The sequence below is a fragment of the Herpailurus yagouaroundi genome, unplaced genomic scaffold (genome assembly GCF_014898765.1).
Source record: "Herpailurus yagouaroundi ecotype Mexico unplaced genomic scaffold, PumYag 28, whole genome shotgun sequence".
NCBI lineage: Eukaryota > Metazoa > Chordata > Mammalia > Carnivora > Felidae > Herpailurus > Herpailurus yagouaroundi.
The window spans coordinates 114,878,245-114,902,463 of record NW_024412376.1 but is presented as its reverse complement, the minus strand read 5'-3'; the positions used below and the strand labels follow the sequence as shown (position 1 = coordinate 114,902,463).

General features: G+C 35.2%; 1 long non-coding RNA gene across 3 annotated transcripts in view; it reads left to right on the top strand.

Annotated features, from left to right (window-relative positions):
• The window catches only part of LOC121034936 (uncharacterized), a 97,334-nt gene that overhangs the window by 55,347 nt on the left and 17,768 nt on the right, over positions 1 to 24,219 (top strand). Inside the window, exon 3 of one of the 3 annotated variants that reach the window (XR_005792689.1) lies at positions 22,361 to 22,496. The exons of 1 other annotated variant lie outside the window; for it this stretch is intronic. This is a non-coding gene — a long non-coding RNA (uncharacterized LOC121034936). Of the gene's footprint in view, positions 1 to 22,360; positions 22,511 to 24,219 lie in introns of all 3 variants that reach the window. One more of the 3 variants, XR_005792688.1, reaches the window with a different exon arrangement.

The following is a 24,219-nucleotide window of genomic DNA, read 5'->3' as shown; positions in this document are numbered from 1 at the left end:
CCAGGCTCCGAGCCATCAGCCCAGAGCCTGACGCGGGGCTCGAACTCCCGGACCGCGAGATCGTGACCTGGCTGAAGTCGGACGCTTAACCGACTGCGCCACCCAGGCGCCCCTGTGTGAAGACTTTTCAATTGACAAATTGAGTCCTAGAGTTTTGTGAGAACCAAGGACACATATTTGCAATTCTGAATAGGAGTTTTTCCTCACCAATACATAGGGCAAAATATCCTTTATGTCAGTTCTTGAGGCCCTGAATCTGAGGAATTAGAATAAATCATTTTGCAAGCATAGTGGCCCACATAGTTTAACTAGAGCAAAAGTAGCAAAGCAAAAATTTAAGGAGATTTATATGATTGAGCATATTTAGCAAAACTGGAGACTGAGAGTGAAGAAATCTGTCCTGATGCTGAAAGCTGTAACTCTGAAGAGTTGAGTGATGTTATCAAAGCAGCATATAAAGAAGATGGATTTTGGGCCACCTGGGTGGCTCAGTCGGTTAGGCGTCAACTTCAGCTGAGGTCATGATTTCACAGTTTGTGAGTTTGAGCCCCGTGTTGGGCTCTGTGCTGACAGCTCAGAGCCTGGATCCTGCTTCATGTTCTGTGACTCCCTCTCTCTGCCCCTTTCCTTCCCATGCTCTTTTTAAGTCCCTCTCTCTCAAATATAAGTAAACATTAAAAAAATAATTTAAAAAAAGAAGATGGCTTTTTAGCTATCATTTAGGATTACGTTGGGAAGAAATATTTTTTTTAAGTTTATTTTGAGAGAGAGAGGGAGGGAGGGAGGGAGGAAGGGAGGGAGGGAAGGACAGAGAGAGAGAGAGAAGAAGGAAGAGAATCCCAAGCAGGCTCCACACTATCAGCGCAGAGCCCGACATGGGCTCAATTCCACAAAACATGAGATCATGACTTGAGCCCAAATCAAGAGTCAGAGGCTTAACCAACCGAGCCACCTGGGCACCCCATAAATCTTAAGTTTGTGACAAAAGTATTATTGTAGCACATGTGTCATTTGTTAATACACCTTGCAAGATCTTAGAAAATAAAGTCAATTTTTACCATTTGTAATAAATATACAATAGTACTGGATTTCTGATTCAGCTATAACTTTTTAGGACTGGGCAAAAACTCTAATGTCTGAAATATTTTTGGCCTATCTGTTCTTTTCAAAACCTGAAAAACAAGTACTATAACATAAAGGTACAATGATTCAAGTGACCTATATTAAATTTCTTTGAGAATGTCTGTCAGATATCTGGAAGAAGGGACTCCATAAAATAATGAATAATTTAAGGAATTAAATTATAATTAACAAATATAAGAACACCTTGAGAAACAAAAGACTTACCTGAAGTACCTTGCAAGGTGAAAGAGAATAGCTGGAGGTGGGGGGAAGGCGGGGGGCGGGGGTGGTGCCTGGGTGGCTCAGTCAGTGGAGCATCTGACTTTGACTCAGGTCCTGATTTAAGGTTGTGAGTTCAAGCCCTACATCTGGTTACTGCTGCTGTTACTGCAGAGCTTGCTTCACTTCCTCAGATTTTCTGTCCCCCTCTCTCTGCCCCTTCCCTGCTCCTGCTCTCTCTCTCCCAAAAATAAATAAAAATTTAAAAAAGAGAGAATAGCTAGGTTTTTGTGGTCATAAGAACATAAGGCAACATATCTCATATTTAAAGCTCCCCTATAGAAAGAAAGAAAGAAAGAAAGAAAGAAAGAAAGAAAGAAAGAAAGGGGAGGGAGAACCAGACCAATATTTTCCTGAATATAGACATAAAAGCCCTCAACACAATAAAAGCATAAAAAATCTCATGATCTATAAAAAATATTCTCAATCACTACCAAGTGGGATTTATTTTAGGAATGCAAGGTTGTTTTTTATATTTTAGTAACATTTAACGTAATACACTATGTGACTTCTTCAATAGGCTCAGGAAAAGCATTTCACAAAATCCAACATCCATTCATAATAATTCAACAAAATAAGAACAGAAAGGAATTTCATCAACATCATGAATTGTATGTAAAACCCATAGCTAATATCATACTCAGTGGTGAAAGAATGATTTTTTTATAAAGACCAGGAAAAAGAGTTACATCTCTGCTCTTAATACTTATTTTCAACACTTACAAGAAGTTCTTAAAATCATTAAATTGTACACTTACATCCAATCTAATTGATGGCATACAAATTTTACCTCAAAAAAAAAAAAACCTCTCAAATATTTAAGACAAGAAGGCAAATCAATCACCTTTATTATTCCACTTTATTTATAATTTCCTGTAGCGTTAGAGATATGGAACATAATTTTTTTTCAATATTTGCTATGTTGGATAATGAGATGATTAAAAATGCAGGAACTGAGGGGCGCCTGGGTGGCGCAGTCGGTTAAGCGTCCGACTTCAGCCAGGTCACGATCTTGCGGTCCGTGAGTTCGAGCCCCGCGTCAGGCTCTGGGCTGATGGCTCAGAGCCTGGAGCCTGTTTCCGATTCTCTGTCTCCCTCTCTCTCTGACCCTCCCCCGTTCATGCTCTGTCTCTCCCTGTCCCAAAAATAAATAAACGTTGAAAAAAAAAAATTAAAAAAAAAATGCAGGAACTGAAACTTCACATAAAATTGAGAACACAGAAGTTCAAATTACCTTACTCAGATGTTGAAAATTTAAGCATGCTAATTGCTCATTATTGTAAATATTCATTAATATTCACTCTATTTTTTGGTCAAATTTATCTGGCTCTCCCAATAGCAATAAGCTTACACCAATAAGTCAATATTTTTAAGTCACAAGCTAAATTATATATATTTATATAATATATATTTATATATATTTATATATATTTATATAATATATATTTATATATATATTAAGGGGGGGGGGCACCTGGGTGGCTCTGTTGGTTAAGTGTCTGACTTCAGCTCAGGTCATGATCTCATGGTTTGTGGGTTCAAGCCCCATGTCCTAGTGGACAGCCAGGAGCCTGAAGCCTCCTTCAGATTCTGTGACTCCCTCTCTTTGTGCCCTTCCCCTGCTCACACTCTGCCTCTCTCTCAAAATTAAATAAACATTTAAAAAATTAAAATAAAATAAAATAAATAAAATTAAGATAAAATAAAATAAAATACCATATTAAGGGAAGCCTGGATGGATCAGACTGTTAAGTGTCAGCCTTTTAGTTTCAGCTCAGGTCATGATCTCAGTTTCATGAGTTTGAGTCATGCATTGGGCTCTGTGATGGCAGTATGGAGCCTGCTTGGGATTCTCATTCTTTCTCTCTCTTTGCCCCTCCCCCACCTGCACTGTCTTTGTATCTTTCAAAACAAATAAATGAACTTAAAAAAATACCATATTAAATATTTACATAGGTAACATAAATGTATATTCTGATAAAATTGATTTTAAAATATAGGCATACATTTTAGCATCTTCTATTATAATCATTTATATATAGCTAATATGATATTTATCATATTTTGTTAGAATAGTATTTGTACAGTATTATTTAAAAAGGAGGGCATAAAATAATATTACAATCAATAAATGCAAATAAAGCATGTGGACAGTTCAGTGTTCAAAATCCTTGCAAATATAAGATAACTATTGCTTAAATACATTAGTATTATTTATTTGCAATATCTAAGCTTTGGGTGGGCAGAAATAATAGGAAAGTATTTTGTTGATGGTAGTGCTTTCTTTTTTCAATTGATAATCTTTCAGTATCAAATCAACAAGGATACAAACGTTTACTTCAAGAAGAGATTTAAAAAAAAAAGTAGTGACTATAGTAATAAGTGGTATGAAATGATTTGGGACCTTTTTTACCCGGCTGAAAAAGTCTAATTAACTTGTATCTTTTGCAAATGCCCTCTAAGAATATATCTGGTAAATTTACTGATTGCTATTGCAATCAACTTGAGGGCAGGCTATGATTCTTATACTATTTTACACTAACACCTCATATTCTGCCATATTGAGTGATTTCCTGGATATTATTAATGGGATATTATCTGTTCAAAATGTACATTGAAATCATATTTATAATTAAATTGTCAAAAGTATTATGTCATTTAAAAACTATACTTATTTTTAGCAAATCTTTGCAAAAAATTTCTATGAAATACTCAATCTCTGAATATCTTTGTTAATTGTGACTTCTAGTAGACAATATTAGCTCATTAACAAGCAATTCAGAAATGCATCTGTAAGTGGAATACTGAAAAGAAACACACAGATATACATAAGCAATGATTTTATGTGTATATGGTGGTATACTATTAAGTACTGTTATATTAATAGAGACATCTGAATGTTATGACCTATTCATTAATGAGTATCAACAATTTTGATACTAATCATGACCAAAGAAACAATGTGGAACTTTGACAAAGCAATTTAATTTCTCTGGATCATATGCCACTGATAATAAAATAATTAAAAATTATGTTAGCCACAAGTTTTCAGAATATGACTGAAAGGACACTCTGGATTGTAAAACATTTAAAAATTTTTAATGAAAATAATGATACTGCAATTTTAATAAAGTGAAAATGAAAGGCACAGACTATGTTCTCATTCGACAGAGACATATTTAAGTTTGTTCTATTTTAACATAATACTTGATATGGTTAAGTTATATCAAGATATAATGTGAGAATGTAAAATATTAGGATAGAAGCTAAAGAATTACTTTTTATTTTACAGAAAATCATAAAAACAAATCCCTCAATTCCCAACAATAAGGACTCCAAGGAAGGAAAAAGCACCCACTATCCTGCCATAAGCTTAAGATTACTTTAAGCATAAGCAAAGATTACTCTTTGATGTAATCTTGCAACACTGGTGGTAGGATTTTAAAGGACTATCTTGGCTTAACTCCTAACCCTAAACCTTAAGTCTTGGTGCCTTGACTGAAAACAATCCTTCTTGTTCTGGGGCACCACTCTTGTCTATGTAATACAGAGAAACTTACTTTGCATATGGAATTGTAATATTAAATAAACACTGGAGGAACTGTTTTTGAACTTCCAGAGGATTCCTCTAGTATTATTTAATTACTTAAACCATTTTGACTTACATTTTCTATATGATTTGAGGAAGAGGTCCAACTTCATTCTATTACCTGTGACTATACACTGTCAAGTCCACTTCATTGATCTACATGGATCTATTCATAAACCATTTTTCTTGATTACTGAACTTTAGAGTAAGATATGACATCAGCACATGTTAACTCTGCAGCATTTTTTTTTACCATTGGTTTGGATACTCAAGTTTCCTTTGTATTTCCACATAAAGTTTGGCAACAGCTTGTCAATTTCTGTTAAAAAGCTGGGATATTTAGAAGATTTCATTGAATTGCTAGAATTTTAATCCCACATCCACTAGTCAGTATGACTTGAAGAAAAACATATTCACTTTAGTAAAGAATGGGTTCAAACCTAATCAATCATCAACAACTGCCACATAAAGAAGATGTTCTATACAATCAAATGGTAACCACAAATCAAAAACCAGTAAGAGATGTGCAAAATATAAGAGTCTAAATATATCAAGAAAGAACGCCAATTAACTGTGAGAGAAGAGAGCAAGAGAAGAAAGGAACACAGAAAAACTACAAAAACAGCCATAAAACAAGTAACAAAATTAAAATAACTACAAACCTATCAATAATTACTTTGAATGTAAACGGACTAAACATTCCTATCAAAATAACAGAGACTGAATGGATAAAAAAAAGCAAGACCCACCTATATGCTGCCAATAACAGACTACTTGCAGACCTGTAAACATATGCAGATTCAGTGTAATGAATAGAAAAGCATTTACCACGCAAATGGATGTGAAAAGAAAGCTGAGGTAGCAATACTTATGTTGAACAAAACAGACTTTAAAACAGGACTGTAACAAGAGACCAAGAAGGACACCATACAATCATAAAGGGAACCATCCAACAAGATATAACAATTGTAAATAGTTATGAGCCCAACATGAAAGCACCCAAATAGATAAAGCAATTACTAATAAACATAAAGAAAGTAATCGATGGTAAGACAATAATACTAGAGATGGTTAACACCACACTTCCATCAATGGACAAATCATCCAAACAGAAAATGAACAAGAAAACAGTGGCTTTGAATGACACATTGAACCAGATGGATTTAACAGATATATTCAGAACATTCTATCTGAAAACAACAGAATACATATTCTTTTCAAATGCACATGGAACATTCTCCAGAATAGATTACATATTAGGCCATGAGACAAATCTCAACAAATTCAAAAAGATCGAGGTCATACCATGCATCTTTTGTGACCAATGATAACTAGAAATCAACTACAAGAAAAAAATCTGAAAAGAGCACAAATACCAGGAAGTTAAATAACATGCTACTGAACAACAAATGGATCAACTAAGAGATCAAAGAGGAAATCAAAAAATACATGGAGACAAATGAAAATGAAAACACAAGGGTCCCAAATCTTTGGGATGCAGCAAAAGTAGTTCTAAGAGGGAAGTTTATACCCATTCAAGCCTTATCTCAAGAAGCAAAAAACAAAACAAAACCAAATCAAATAAACAACTTAACCTTACACCTAAAGGAGCTTAAAAAAGAAGATAAGCAAACCCAAAACCAGTAAAAGGGAGGATATAATAAAAGAGCAGAGCAGAAATAAATGAAATAGAAACAAAAACATCCCAACACCAACAAAAACACAATAGAACAGGTCAATGAAACCAAAAAGATCAACAAAACTTATAAAAGACAGAGACAGAGAGAAAAAGGGAGAGACAGAGATAAAAAACAAACAAAACAACTTACAAAAACAAAACAAAACAAAACAAAAACAGAAATGAAAGAGGACAAATAACCAACACCACAGAAATACAAAAGATTATAAGAAAATACTGTGAAAAATTATATGCCAACAAGTTGTACAACCTGGAAGAAATGGATAAACGCCTAGAAACATATAACCTACCAAAACTGAATCAAGAAGAAATAGAAAATTTGAATAGACCTATTACCAGCAATGAAATTGAATCAGTAATCAATCAGTAGCTGAATTCCACCAAACAGTTAAAGAGTTAATACCTATTCTTCTTAAATTTTTCCAAAAACTAAAGGAGGAGGGAAATCTTCCGTTGTATGGGGGCACCATTACCCTGATACCAAAACCAGATAAAGACACTAAAATATCTCTGACGAACATGGAGGCGAAAACCTTCAACAAAATATTAGCAAACCAAATCCAACAATACTTAAAAAAAAAAAAACATTCACCAGGATTAAGTGGGATTTATTCCCGGGATGCAAGGGCGGTTCAATATTTGCAAATCAAAGATAGGAGAAATGATGAAAACCATATGACCTTTTCAATAGATACAAGCATTTGATTTGACAAAGTACAATATCCATTCATGATAAAAACACTTAACAAAGTAGGTTTAGAGGGAACATATATCAATATAATAAAGGCCAAATATTAAAAACCCGCAGCTAGCATCATCATACTCCATTGTGAAAAACTGAGCGCTATGTCTATTCTCACCCTTCTATTCAACGTAGTACTGGAAGTCCTAGCCACAGAAATCAGACAAGAGAAAGGTTTAAAAGTTATCCAGATTGGTAAGGAAGAAGTAAAATTTTCACTATTTGCAGATGACATGACATGCAATATACAGAAACTCTAAAGATTCCACCTAAAAACTACTATAACTGATAAATGAATTCAGTAAGGTCACAGTATATAAAATTGAAGTATAGAAATCCATTGCATTCCTGGGGCGTCTGGGTGGCTCAGTGGGTTGAGTGTCCGACATCAGTTCGGGTCATGATCTCGCGGTCTGTGGGTTCAAGCCCCACGTCGGGCTCTGTGCTGACAGCTCAGAGCCCGGAGCCTGTTTCGGATTCTGTATCTGCCTTGTTCTCTGCCCCTTCCCTGCTCATGCGCGCGCGCGCTCTCTCTGTCAAAAATAAATAAACATTAAAAAAATTTAGAAATCCATTGCATTCCTTTACACTATTGGTGAAGTAGCAGAAAGAGAAATTAAGAAAATAATCTTATTTACAATTGTACCAAAAAATAACAAAATATCCAGGAATAAACTTAGCCAGTGAGGTTAAAAACCTGTATTCCAAAAGCTATAAAACATTGATGACAGAAATTTAAGATGACACAAACAAATGAAATGACATTCCATGATCATGATTTGGAAGAGCAAATATTGTTAAAATGTCCATACTACCCAAGGCAATCTACAGCTTTAATGCAATCCTTATCAAAATACCAACAGCATTTTTCACAAAACTCGAATAAAGATTCCTAAAATTTGTATGGAACCACAAAAGACCCCAAACAGCCAAAGCAATCTTGAAGAAGAAAAACAACACTGGAGGTATAATAATCCCAGATATTGATTTATACTACAAAGGTGTAGTAATGAAAACAGTATGGTACTGGCACAATGTGTCTATAGACACATAGATCAATAGAACAGAGTAGAGAAGCAAGAAATAAACCACGATGATACGGTCAATTAATCTTCAATAAAGGAGACAAGAAAAAAATTGAAAAAAGACATTCTCTTCAAAAAATGGTGTTGAGAAAACTGGACAGCTACATGCAAATGAATAAAACTGGACCACTCTCTTACACCATACACAAAAATAAACTTAAAATGGATTAAGGACCTAAATGTGAGATCCGAAATCATAAAAGTCCTAGAAGACAGCACAGGCTGTAATTTCTCTAACATTGGCCATAGCAACATTTCTCTAGATATGTCTCCTGAGGCAAAGGAAACAAAAGCAAAAATAAACTACTTGAACTACATCAAAATAAAAAGCTCTACACAGCAAAGGAAAGAACTATCAAAACTAAAAGACACCGTACTGAATAGAAGATATTTGCAAACAATATATTAAACAAAGGATTACTATCCAAAATATATAAAGAACTTACACAACTTAACACACAAAAGAACAATTAAAAATGGGCCTAAGATATGAATAGAAATTTCTCTAACAAAGACATACAGATGGCCAATAGACACAAGAAAAGATGCTCAAAATCACATCCTCATGAGAGAAATGCAAACCAAAACCACAATGAGATATCACATCACACATGTCAGAATGGTTAAAGTCAAAATCACCAGAAACAACAAGTGTTGACAAGGATGTGGAGAAAGGGGACCCCTCTTGAACTGTTGGTGAGAATGCAAACTGGTGCAGCCACTGTAGAAACAATAATGGAGGTTTCTCAAAAAATTAAACATAGAACTACCATATGATCCAGTAATTCCATGTACTGGGTATTTACCCAAAGAACATGAAAGGGCCAGTTCAAAGGGATATATGCACCTCTATACTTAATGTAGCATTATTTACAATAGCCAAATTATGGAAACAGCCATGTGTCCATTGATAGATAAATGGATAAAGAAAAATATATATAGTATATATGGTATATGCCATACACACACACACACACACACACAATAGAATATTAATCAACCTTAAAAATAATTAAATCTTGCCATTGGCGACAACATGGATGAATCTAAAGAGTATAATCTCAAGTAAAATAGGTCAGTCCGAGAAAAGCAAATAGCATAAGATTTCACTTACATGTGGAGTTTAAGGATCAAAACAAATGAAAAAAGGAAAAAAAAAAAAAAGAGACAAACCAAAACACAGACTCTTAACTACAGAGAACAAACTGACAGCTACCATAGGGGAGGTGAGTGGAGTAATGGGTGAAATAGCTGAAGGGGATTAAAGACTACACTTGATGAACACTGAGTAAAGTACAGAATTGTTGAATCACTACATTGTACACCTGGAACTAATATAACAGTGTATATTAACTGTATTGGATTTTAAAAATCTATTCATAAAAAAAAGAAAAACATTTCCATTTCTTTGGATCTCAGTTTTTCCAACAGTGTCTTCTATAGCCGTACAATTTATGACTTCAAATTGGTTTGTACTAAAGGAATTACAAAGGATTCCTGGGTTTTAATCCATGAAAAGTCAGGCTATAAAATCTGGTTTCCTTCAGAATGTGAAGGTTTGGAATACAGATACAATTCTGTGGTAGACATTTTTGGGTTGTTTGTGCATTCATAATGAAGATGCCCTCTCAGGAAACTCACCCCCTTTGATGGCATTGCATGCATAGGACCCTAGCGACTGCACTAGTAAATGACACAAATTCTGTTCTATCCTATTTCCTGACCAAGAATAAGAACAATCAGATTTTCTTCTTGTGTACTTACTGGGTCTGATAAAACTTTGTGCAAATGCACCCATAACATGGGAATCTAGAATCCTGGATCATCATTTATTACTGTGTAGGCTGGAGAGCAGAGGATAGGGAGAGGAGAAGGGAGAGGAGAGGTGCAGGAAAGGAGAAAGAGAAATTCATCTTATAAACCACAAAGAATATAACATTTTAGAAATCTACATTTTCTATCCAGAAGGTGAGGTCAAAAGTTGAGGGTTGCAGTTGCCAGTCTACTTATTAAATTCATTTTCTTTCTTTCTCTCTCTGTCTCTCTCTCTCTCTCTCTTTTTGCTTGTTTGTTTTGCTCTGTAATAGATTTGTGAGGGTGCAGAAAGATGTAATTTGGCTGAAAAGACCAATAGCATGTATGCCGCAAATTTTAGGAAATCAGTGACATCACGCTTTTTAGCCAATGATGTACATATAGTAATTTTTAACTTAAAGTAGACAGTTCTTTCAATATAAGTAATTCAAACGTGTTTAATAAGATGACAACAACAATAAATCCTTAATATGTGTTATGTTCTATTGCAAGGACATTACAAATAATGTAATTATTCTAAGGACATTTCAAATTTATGTAATCCTTGTAACAATCCTGTGAGATAGGCGCCATCACCTGTCTCCACTTTTCAGATGAAGAAACTGAGCCACAGTGGTTAACTAACTTGCTCAAGGCCACCCAGAATTAAGCTGTTATTTTCACAAAGACTATCTGATTCCTGAGTCTGTGAGTGTAACCATTATTCCATACCTAATCGCAAATGAAAGGAGAGATCTCTCAACAACTTCTCATCCCAACCCCAATGTCTATAGTCTTCACAGGAACTATACTGTATTGATCATCCTTTTGCTTTCTTTGTCTGCCACTTTCCCCAATTTACTAGCTCATTCTTAATGGCATTTAGATGTGTTAAGGTTTCCCAAATCTTACAAATATATAAATGCCTCTACTTCACTTACTCTTATCACTAAGCAACTTTCACATTTTCTTTATTCTCTTTAAAGCTAAACTTGTTAAGAGAATTGACTATACTTATTAACCTTACCCCTTTAATTTATTCCCCAAACACATTCCAATCCGCAAATGTAGCTGCAACTTCTTCAAAAGATTTTACTTCTAAGTTCATTATTGCCCTTTGTCACTGAACATGATAGGATTCTTAAAAATCCTTTTTATCTTGACATTTCAGTAGTTTTTAACACACTAAAGGCTTTTATTCTCTTGGCTAAACTGGTTTCCTTGTCTACTTCTTAACAACTACTTTTCTGCCACCTTTGCTGGCTTATCACTCTAAAATGAGCTTGTAAATTGTAGAGTTATGTTCATTTTTGGCATTACATTTGTTAAACTTAATTGCCATTTTAAAATATTTTTTAAATGACACTGGTTTGGCAGTAAAACAAAATGGATATTGTGAATGCAGAAATGCCTGTGAATAGCAATGTGGCATGAATTTGATAGTGCAGCAAGTGTAAGTCAATGGAGAACTCACTGCATCTCCACATTTACTTGCAAAGTAACAATGAATTTCTTTATGATGTCTGAAAAAGAAGGATACTAACAATAGATGAAGATGAGTTATATTTTGTTACTGAATTCTGTTCACAAAAATTGCCTTTCACATGCTAAGCTGGAAATTACTGGCACCCAGATTGTAGAATGGAGTTCAGTGACTTGGAAGAAAATTTTGGAAGCAAAAATAGAGTGCATTGTAAGAAATCTTAGAGCATTAACATTCCTGATAACATAGAAAATGATAGTGTGTGTGTGTGTGTGTGTGCGCGCGCGTGTGTGTGTGTGTGTGTGTGTGTGTGTGTGTGTGTGTGTGATGACATCAATACCACCCAGGGAAGCTTGACTGTGAATAGAAAACATTTTTAGGAAAACATTATCCAGTTGATTTCTCTTCTATTTACTTTCTATGTATGACCAAGAGTAGTTATATGATAAAATCTGTCTAACTAAATCTTTAAAAAGTATAACATATAAAAAATTTAAGTGATAAAAAAGCACTGCATTGCCATTTACTAGTTTTTTTTTCCTAGTAATAAAAAAATAGCACATTTTATAACTGATGGCATTTCCAATTTGATGAAATACAGTATCATACCATTTATAATGTGTGATTATTTGATTTACTCACCATCTTCTCCTCTAGATTATAGACTCCATGAAGATATGGACTCTATTGTTTACCATTCTATCCCAGAGTCTCCAACAGTGCTTGACACATAAAATGGGTGAACTTCTTCTCATTCAAAAGTATAAAAAAGAATGGGTTTCATTGTTGGTGTTCTGAGATTTCTATTGATCAGAGGCCTCTGACTTTGGCACAGTATGCTGTTTTTGCTATGGTTATCTGTGAACATTTCAAGTTCTGTGTACAGTGACATCAGAAGGGACTTCCTAATTTAAGAAGTGTTGAGTTCTTGAAGCTCATCTTCCTGGGTTTAAATCACATCATCGGTCAATTCTTCTGACATTATTTACTCTCACAATCCCTTAAGCACTTCTAAATTTACATAGAACTCTCTGCATTGTTCAGTTAGGTTTCACAATGTTTTTGGCTTTCTTGAGATATTCAAAGTGTTTTCCCTCCTGCCTCTAGAGAACCATCAATTCCATTCCGTTGGAGTATTTATATCCCTATTAATTCTGTTCAACCCACTTGATCTTTTTGACAGAATTCTGTCCTCTTTTCATATATATTTTTTTCTTTCCAATATGTCAGCAGCACAAATAATGGAGACAATAAAATTACATCTGACTGGATTCTGGATAGCCACCATAAGATGGTTTTGTCTGGCTCTATAATTAAAACCTTGTGATCATACTAATGGCACATTACATAGCACACACTTGTTAAGGTTAAAATCAGAACTTGTGACCACCACATGGATAAAAATTAGTTAAATTCCAAATATTACAAAATCGTCCTATAGAAGCCAGCAACATTACACTAACTCCACCTTTACCTTGTCTCCCTAAGTTTCAGCAGCCTGTGAGCAGATAAGACGTTATACTGGCAGCCTACCCCCCAGAGCAGATGGAAGAATGTTAGTGCTCAACAAAGGCCCCTGTGTGGTATTTTAGAGAGTGTTTCACATTTTCTTGCAAACAAGTCTGCTCCCACCAACTGCCACCACCATGCTGCTGTCTCCCTCTGGGCATTGGCACTCATCTAGTCATCTTTACATTATCCACTCGGGCCTCTATGAAATGTACTGCTGCTTTACTGGGCACCACAATCTCCTGCCACGAGCTATGGTCACTCTGCCAAATGCCTCTGCTTATGCACAAAAGTGTGAGTGCCAAACGAACAAGGTTGTTTGTGAGAGAGCACTGTGCAATCCTCTGAGTTACACTGTGGCAGGCTGGAGAGAATGTCCTGCTATAAATATTTTAGTCAAATGGCTTTTGCCCTTTTGACTTATTATTCATGTCTTCATGGAATTCTAGGGATGGAAGAGACACTGGAAGGATTAATATTCCAGAATCTCTAACTCCTTAATGCAAAAGCTGGCACCAGAGGCGCCTGGGTGGCTCAGTCGGTTAAGCCTTCGACTTCAGCTCAGATCATGATCTCGTGGTTTACGGGTTCTAGCCCAGCGTCAGGCTCTGTGCTGACAGCTCGGAGCCTGGAGCCTGGAGCCTGGAGCCTGCTTCAGATTCTGTGTCTCCCTCTCTCCTTGCCCCTCCCCCCTCACGCTCTGTCTCTCTCTCTCCTTCAAAAATAAATAAACATAAAAAAAAGATTTTTAAAAAAGCTGGCTCCATGTAAGTGGGTATAATAACTCCCTATGGCTGGCTCCTTTTTTTGCTAAGGATGGGGTGTCCTAGAAGGCTCCTCAGCCACTTCTCTTAGGTCTGCCCCAACTGTTCCTAGAATATCTTTACTGCTTAGACTCAAGTTTGACACCTGCTTAGAACATACAATTACAACATGGAAAATGCACAATGCTAGCTGACTCGGTGGTACAAAAAGTATGTTTATGTCTTCTTTTTGTGGCTTATATTCTAATTGGACAAAATTATCTTACAACCAATTTTGAAGGAATTTTGAAATGTCAACTTTGTACAGCATTCATGTTTTTCTTTTTACCAGGAAATGTGGTTCTTCTTTGACCTGATGCTGGTTGTAGCCTTGAAATTCCTTTAGTTAAAAGCGCTTGTTGTAGTTAATAGTATCATTCCCATAGTGATTAAGACTGACACAGGCTGCTGTTTGGGGCACACTTTTGTCTGCAGATGTTCCCAAGTTCCAATGACAGTTCTGGTGCAGATTCTTAATGTGGCTTAGACTAGTGTCCCTTCTCATCCTGAGATCTACCGATAAAACTGGGTTAAGGGGCTTCTGAGAATTATTTACACTTCATTGAGGGTTTAGAAGCAGTAAGGAAGAACGAACGCATTCAATGATAATATCCCTTTGTTCTGTGATATTGCAGTTTTTTGGAGCTAAGACAAACACAGCCAAGTTTAACTAGGAGAAACATCCCTTACCTATTTACCTATAATGCTTTTCGTACGTCTGTGTTAAACAAGTTCACATAGCTAGGCACACTCAGACATCTAGCAGCCAGAAGGGAAATAGTCCCTGCCTTTTATATGGAAAGAGACTCTTTGTCATCCTTTCCAGATAAATCATTCCTACTAAGTGGACAATTTGTCTCTTTAGAACAATGTATTATTTTTTTATACTATTACTTAACATGAAAGACTATTAGAGGCAATATTTGTCCTGTGAGAAATAATACCATAATGAGAGCTTTTGATATATTAAAGATATTTAATCATTTTTTTCACAAGAGTGATCCAGAATAAATAATAGTGGAACACCTGGATGGCTCAGTCATTTAAACATCTGACTCTTGATTTCAGTTCAGGTCATGATTTCACTGTAGTGAGATGGAGCCCCCGCATGGGGCTTCCCACTCACAGCCTGTACCTGCTTGGAATTCTCTCTCCTTGTCTCTCTCTGCCCCTCCTGTGCTTTCTCTCTCTCTCACTCTCTCCCTCTCTCTCTCTCTCTCTCTCTTTCTTCAGTCAATTCAAATTCTTATTTTCTGATTTCTTTCACTGTCACTTTCTAACAAGTAGCTGCTGAGATTCTTTACTCTAAAATAATTTCTAAATGCTTTAACATGACAAAAGAGAATGAAAAAAGTATAAGTAAAATGTTTATCGATCTAAGTCCATATAAGGCATTAATTCTATTTCTTTTTTAACATGTTGCACACGTTAAAAACATGTTGCACTGTTTTTACAGTGTCAGCACAGAAACTGATTTAGGGAAGAAGCGATGGACTTAATTGTAAAGACCCCTAGGCAGTCAAACATTTCTCCTCCTTACATTTGGGCTTTCCTTGTGTTTTCTTTAAGAGTCTACTCTTTCTTTTTGGTGCTTTCTTATATTTGAAAGGTCTTCAACCACTTCTTTATCAGCAAATATCTCTCTATAGATATTTCTAGTCATCACTCCCATGCCGCCAAATACATACACAGTCATGTAGCCCATATTTTCATTTCATAAAAGTAATTATCACACGCAGAGTGTCTACTATGTGCCAGATGTTACATAACAGCTTTATGAAACTGAGTTCTTTCAACCAAGTTGCTAGGTTGGTATTATGAACAAACATGCCAAACACAATCCACACTCAGGGACTTTACCTCAGTTATCATGCTGCCTTTTATCCCTCATTATATTTTCATGGCTTGCTCTTTCACTTCATTTCGGTCAGAATCCTTCTGACCACACTGTTTAAATTAATTCCTTTCCCCACTTCCCAACACTCTCTATATTTTTACCCAGTTATATATCCTACATTCTAAAACATCACTCTCTGACACTATATATATATACATAATATATAATAAGCACTGTATATGTATATGTACCTATACACACACACACAAACACACATATATATATTTTAAAGTTTTTTTTTATTTTTGAGACAGAGAGAGACAGAGCATGAATGGGGGAGGGGCAGAGAGAGAGAGGGAGACACAGAATCGGAAACAGGCTCCAGGCTCTGAGCCATCAGCCCAGAGCCCGACGCGGGGCTCAAACACACGGACCGCGAGATCGTGACCTGAGCTGAAGTCGGACGCTTAACTGACTGAGTCACCCAGGCGCCCCAATACACATGTATATTTATCCACTCTCCTGCTCCAATAATATAAGCTTTATAATGGCAGGTGTTTAAACTGTTTTGGTCTCCACTGTTTTTTACAGCATCAGACCAGGATCTGGTACATAGTAAATTTCAATAAGTTTTGTTGAGTGATCAAAAAAATGACCAGTCCCCTAAATATAGCTCAAAGAAGTTATCCCAGGTTACAGAAAAATTACTGTTGTTTATTAATGTGCTTTTCTCCATAAAGAAATAAATGGATTTAAATTGGGCCTTCTGTGTATAAAAATCTGTTACTTCATAATGTTGGATGTGATAGTCCATTAATTTTCATCACAAAGTAATTGTATAAACAAAAACAATAATGATCATAGGAAGAAAAATAGCGAAGATATTTGAGCAATTTTTTTGGACCAGCATTAGATTAAATGATCTCTCTCTCTGTTCCTGTCTCTCATTCTTTGTGTCTCTTTATTCCTCTCTTAATATTTCTTCCAATTGAATGTACTCAGAATTCCTATGTATACTGTTACATAGAGGAAAAAACTAAGGGCAAAAGTGAAGTTTCTCAAAGTCTATAGCTACAAACTGGTAACAGTGATTAAAAGATAACAACCTGACCCAAGAGTCTGAGCTATGACACTAATACAAGGCAATGACTCATTTTGTCCAGTTTTGAAGTGGTTCCCTGTTTTATATAAGCAAATCTAGTCTGTTTATATCTTGTAAAAGAAACTCTTTAATTTTATATTTATAGGATGTGGTGAGAGAGAGAGGGAGAGAGAGAATTTGATAGATTTTCTCTAAGTTAAACAACACTCATCACAGGCCAAATTATTTCTTTAAAGAATTATTTATTTATTTTCATTGAAGAAGATATATATTGGTCTTTTAGATTAAATGACCCATAAAACCCAAGTAATAGCTGCCTCTTATTAAAATCAAGTCTAGTAATTCAACTCCCTTGAATTGGGGCTAAAATTAATTGTGCTTATTTCAAATTTCAGTTTTCCAGTATAACAATTTCTCAGAAATTTTTCAATTTCTCTGAAATTATTCTGATTAAAAGGAAATTTTGAATTATTTTATTTTATTTTACTTTATTTTACTATTTTATTTTATTGTTTTATTTCACTTTTACTTTACTATTTTATTTTATTTTATTTTATTTTATTTTATTTTTCTCCTCATAGGAAGCAGGCAACTTGCTAGCAGTTCAGAAACCTGGGGTGGGGGAGTCCTCATTTGGTGTCTAAAATTTTCCTACCTTTTTTAAATGGAATGTTCCCACTTTTAAGGAACAAAGAGATTAGGGGTTTGAGATTCTGAGATTCTGAATTCTTCTATAGACTCCAAATTTGTTTTAGGTTCTTTCCAGAATCAATGTTACATTCCAGTGAGTTCTTAGGGCCCATGCAATTAGAATCTACACTATTCATATTGCAGTAGACCATATCTAAGTCTCTCTTTTCCATTCTACACATAAAGGAGGTAGGTGTCAATGCGGGTGAGTGATTTGTCCATGGTCACACATCTAGCTAATGTTAATGTATTTGATTTTACTTTTCCATCTATATGGCAAAGGATCCAATTACTCTGGATATCTCTGGATAGATGTATTTCCCATAAAGAATTTCAGCAAAGCTCTTATTGTCTGTTGCAAACCTGTCTATATACTGATGCATTTTCTATAGGCAAGCATAAAATACCTTAATGATGTATATGGTTTCTTTAAGTTATGACAGATGTTCTATGATGACTCAAACTATAGAAATGTCATTCTTTTGGGAGGAGCTGATTATGAACAGTGATTTCTTCCTAATATCTTGTATTATTATTCTGTTATAGGGTGAATGTAAGAGAAAGTTTATTTTTGGATATTGTTTTGCACATAGATTAACATTTAAAGCTGTTTTTATAATTAATATATTTAGAATGTACCTTCTTTTTTAGGAATTTTAGTTTTCCTCAATATGAGCTTATCATTTTGTTATCATAGAGAAGAAGGTAATAGCTTTCTTGGTAAATAAATATTTACAGGAGGGCTTAAGAGAACAAAACCATTATACCTGAAAAATAACTTAGAAGTTATTGAAGTATATTTGTATACTTTATTTGTATTTGCATACTTTATACCTTTATTGAAGTATATTTGTACTATTTTCTCTACTTGCATGAAAAACACATTTAAAATACTGGAGAAATTGGACTTTTATTCTAAACTTAATTGTTTAACTATTATTTCATTGATAAAATTTACAATATAAACCAATGGTTCTTATGGCTTCTTTGGTTTCATGGTATTAATTTCTTTTGTATTAAGTTCAAATGAGTTTTACTTGCTAACCTATCAAGTTAGTTAAGAAAATATACAGTTTTAGTATCTATAATGTGTAATACACAGAAAAAGAAAATTAGAAAAGGTGATTCTTTCTGTACAAAGGTTTATGTTATGAGGAAAATAAACACATACAAAGAGGAGGCCTAAGTCAATATGGTCAACTGAGATGAGATATGTTCACCCTCACACAATCATAATCGTAAACTTCAGCTGGTTATAGGTGCTATTTGTAAACAAATACTACTTTCATGGGATTGCCACCCTGTTTTAAAACAAAAGGGGGTGGGGGTGCCTGGATGGCTCAGTCAGTTAAGCATCCGACTTCAGCTCAGGTCATGATCTCACATTCCATGAGTTCCAGCCCAGCTTCAGGCTCTGTGTTGACAGCTCAGAGCTTGGAGCCTGCTTTGGATTCTGTGTCTCCCTCTCTCTCTGCCCCTCCCCTGCTCATGCTCTGTCTCTCTCACTCTTAAAAATAAATACACATAATTTTTTTTAAATGAAGGAAGAAAGGAAGGAGGAATGAAAGAAAGAAAGAAGGAAAGAAGGAAGGGAGATAAAAGAAAGAAGAAAGAAGAAAAAGGAAAGGAAAGAAAAAAGGAAAGGGAAAGCAAAGGAAAGAGAAAAGGAAAGAAAAAGAAGAAAGAAAAAGGAAAAAGTCTGGCCTTAGTGAGACTCCAGCAGAATCATACATAGAACTATCCCTACAAAGTGCCTATATAACCCAAGGTCTGTAGTTCTCCAATTAAATCAATAACCACTGAGGATGAGTTCATTATTAAAACATACAAAACAATAGATGAGAAAATCACCATGACAAAAAGAGTTGATAGACAACAAAATAAGGAAGAGACTTTAGAAAATGGCCCATTAAAATAAAAAAAAGAATCAGTTAAACAAAAATAAGGTGGTCAGAAAAAAAACAAGCAAATTTGAAGAAAAAAATCAAACTGAAACTCTAGAAATGAAAAACATAGTCATAAAAAAAATGGATGGGTAAAATAGTGAACTACTTTACAGACTTAGAACTCATAAGATTTCTTCAGGAAAATTACCAGAATATAACATAGAAAGATAAGGGCTCTATTAAGACAAGCTCCAAGTTGCATTAACAATTTTTTCATGTTTATTCTGAGAGAGAGAGACACACACACAGAGTGTGATCAGGGGAAAGGCAGAGGGAGAGGGAGAGAGAGAATCCCAAGCTGGCTCTGTGTGGTCAGCATGGAGCCTGTTGCCAGGCAGGATCCCAGGATCCATGAGATCATGACCTGAGCTGAAATCAAAAGGCACTAAACCAACTGAGCCACCCAGGCACCCCTCTCCACCCAACGTGCATTTTTATAGGAGTTCTAGAAAGAGAGAATGAATGGAGGAGATGCACAATTGAAAAACACAATGGCCTAAATCATTTTATAATAGAGAAAATAAATGGACTCTCAGATTGAAAAATCACCTCTAATCCTAATCGGGGGGGGGGGGACCCAAACACATGTCCGAATATATAGTAGTAAATTTTCAGAATATCAAAGTGAAATATAATTTTTTTAATAATAAGGAGGAAACACAGAGTCCAAAAAAATGGAAAGTCCCTGACTGGCTGCAGGCTTATCATGAACAACAGAGGCCAGAAGTGTCTAAAGATATAGAGTCAAGCCAAATTCTATAATAAAAGAAGTCTTTACTGAAAGAGTGAATTTTCATACTTATAAAAACTAATAGAATGTATTACTCTCAGATCTTCTCTGAATACACCACTAAAGGGTGTCTATCAGCAAGAAGAAAATAAAAGTTAAAAAGACAGATTGGTACATGAAAGCAAGGGTAAATAAGTAACATATTTTGTAAATCTAATTTTAACTATGATTTTTAGTACTAGTATAATGATTATAATATTTTAGAACAAAATAAGTAGCTCTAAAATAATAATCAATGATGCCCTGGAGAATACAAGAATATTTGCAATATTGTCTCTGTTCAGGAGAAGAACAGAAATATTAGCTAATTTTCAATATTACTCAGTTAAGTATACATGCTAAGATCTTTATATTTAATCAAATAAATAAAATAGAAGGCACGTAAGTTTGAAACCAATGAAGGACACACACACACACACACACACACACACACACACACAGAGAAAAGAAATAGATTTAATCAAATAAAAGGTAAGAACTCTGAAAATTAATGCAAATGAAAATTTTGGTAAGTAGAAGCTACAAAATAAAATTAAATAAAAGTCTATCCTAAATAGCAATTGATATAAATGGATTAATATAATTCCTTGTATTAGAACTTACATTGATAAAAGGGATATTATATATTCTATAAATCCCTGTATCCTATAGAAGGATAGAATTTGCCTGGGTCATATTTGAGATGTGTATGTGAAATGGATACTCTAGTCAGTGTAAAATAATTTTGGAGTATCCTATATTGGCAAAATGCAAAACATATATATTGTATTGTGAGACAGGTAATAAGTACATCAGTGTATTTGGAGCAAAACTGTATGTGATGGAGATATAAACAGGATTTCCTTTCTGCAAGAATTTGCATTAGAAGACTATAATCAGTGGTGGCAATAAGCTGGAACCTGTAGCAAAGTTGACCTAAGTTTGTATACTGAATAAATGTGGAAACTTGTATACTTTCTAAAATGATCTAATCTATATATAGTCCATTCATATGGAAAATGAGGAACTTATATATATTTCACAGACATATTTTGAGTATTAAGTTAAATAATTTTTGTTCAGAGCTTAGTTTACTTTCTGGCAATTGTTAGATCATAAAAAATGTTAACACTCATTATTTTTATAATGTAGTTTCTTCTATAATGTAGTGTTGAACTCTCCATGCATTTTCCCATGGAGAGGATGGGAATGGTGTTTTCTGATGGTAGATGGAAAGGCTGGATGAGAATGAGATCGATAGATTTGTGTGTTAGGAAGTATCGAACTAGTGAATTTGATAATTTGTCTGCATTGGATTGAATCACTAGACTGAGTGTTCCACAAAGCAACCTTGTTCACTCTTGTGTCCTCAATTCACTATAATGCCATCATGTAGTAAAGGATTAATGAATATTTTTTATTACTAAGAAGTACATAAAAGAAGTCAAAAGAGTATACCCTCTAAGATGCAATAGCTGCCCTCAAAATTTGTTTAATATTAAAAGTACAGCATTTTTATAGTTAATAAATCCATCTAAATGTTACTCCAAAGAATTCACCTGTGATAAGCACTAAATACATTCATTCAGGTACTGGAAAACCACAAATTGTTTCTAAGATTGCTATATAAAATGGAAAATCTTATATAATGTTAATATATAACTATTCAGTCTCCCAGACCTCTTATTTTGGAGGCAGTGGAAATAAATATGTGCTGTTAGAGCAGTGCTCTTTAACACAAACCTTTGGGTTTCTAGGAAGTGTGTGGCCATGGATATTGTAAAGGGAACAACTGTCTAGATCTTCAACTTTTATCTGTGCTTTTCCCTGAAATTAATCTACTCCTGGCCCTCAGTTTCCTTCCCAAACTCTCCTTTCACAATAACTCATTTCCCATTTTATTATAAAAAGGATATCTGTCATCTATCAATGAGACATTGCCACAGAGGGGGAAAAAAGAAACTAAAAAAATCTCTAAAGAAGCAAACATAGAGACAAATGCAAAAGCTTGAGCCATTGAGGAGAGCCTTGCAATAATGATGTGTCTGTAACTATATTAAAGTAAGTACATCATGATGATCTATGGCCAAAATTTTGGTATGGTTATAAACATGTGCATTATGTATGTATGTATGCATGGATGCATCTACCTTTATCATCTATAATTTTCTAGCTATCTTGATATTCAGAAATGAGAGTGTAATAAATAAGTATATTAATATATTTACTTGAATTAAGAAAGTAACGTTTATTTTTTTTTAAATGTTTACTTATTTTTGAGAGAGAGAAAGAGACAGACCCGGAGTGGAAGAGGGGCAGAGACAGAGGGAGACACAGAATCCAAAGCAGGCTCCAGGCTCTGAGCTGTCAGCACAAAGCCCAACATGGGGCTCGAACCCATAAACTGTGAGATCATGACCTGAGCCAAAGTTGGACATTCAGCTGACTGAGCCACCCAAGTGCCCCAATGGAAGAGTGACTTTTCTGACAGAAATTGTCAGACTTGGCTGATTATTTTAATGACAAGTCTTGCTTTATCATTAAGTCAAACTATGCATGTTTTCAGATACTGGATGACCTAGACTGGTAGCTCAAAATACTTTCACAAGGGGAGCCTGAGTGGCTCAGTAGGTTAGCCATCTGACTTTGGCTCAGAGTATGATCTTGCAGTCCATGAGTTCGAACCCTGTGTCAGGCCTTGTGTTGACAGTTCAGATCCTGGAGCCTGCTTTGGATTCCGTGTCTCCCTCTCTCTCTGCCTCTCCCCCTGCTCTCTCTCTCTCTTTCTTTCTCAAAAATAAACATTAAGAAATTAAAAAAATATTATCACAAAATATACATAAACTATATTTGTAGTAACTGTATACTAAAAGCCAGAAATACATCCTTTGTACATATGAAGCGAATACATTTTAAAATTTTCTTTTTTTGAACGTTTATTTATTTTTGGGACAGAGAGAGACAGAGCATGAACGGGGGTGGGGCAGAGAGAGAGGGAGACACAGAATCGGAAACAGGCTCCAGGCTCTGAGCCATCAGCCCAGAGCCTGACGCGGGGCTCGAACTCAGACCGCGAGATCGTGACCTGGCTGAAGTCGGACGCTTAACCGACTGCGCCACCCAGGCGCCCCAAAGTGAATACATTTTAAATGTAGCACTCAGAGTTTGGCCAGGAAAACAGAAACCACTCCATATATTTTAAGCAAGAATGAAATTAAAGAGCAAATTAGGTGCTTACAAACCATTAAAAGGGATGGATGATGTAAAGGTCAGGAACACCTTCACCAGGTTTCAGATTCACTCATAGCTTTCAGAGAGTTAAGAAATTGCAAGAATCATAGGAAATTACAGCAGTGATTATAGTTTTCTACAGTATTAAGGATGCTGATTTGCTGGGAAATGTCTTGGGCTTACTGAAAAACCTGTGGCTACTGCAGCCCAAATCTCTGCATTAGAAACAGTAATATGACCTCTGCCCTCTTAGGCTCTCTCAGTCTTGTGCAAATGGATCTCACTGGCAGAAGGCTGGTTCCTCAGGATTCTGCTGCCAAGTACTTTAAAACAAAATGTAATTCCAAAGCTTCCAGCCTCTCCAATGGAGCAGAGAGAATAAGAGGGGGCAGAGGCAGAAATGGTGCTCATTTGCTAACAGGCAATGTGGCACAACTGTTAAATTTTGAAATGTGAGTCATGTACTTCTTTTCCAAAAACTCTTTAAAGATTAAACAAACAATAACGTTGAAGGCTAGTATTCTAGAGTGTCTTAATCA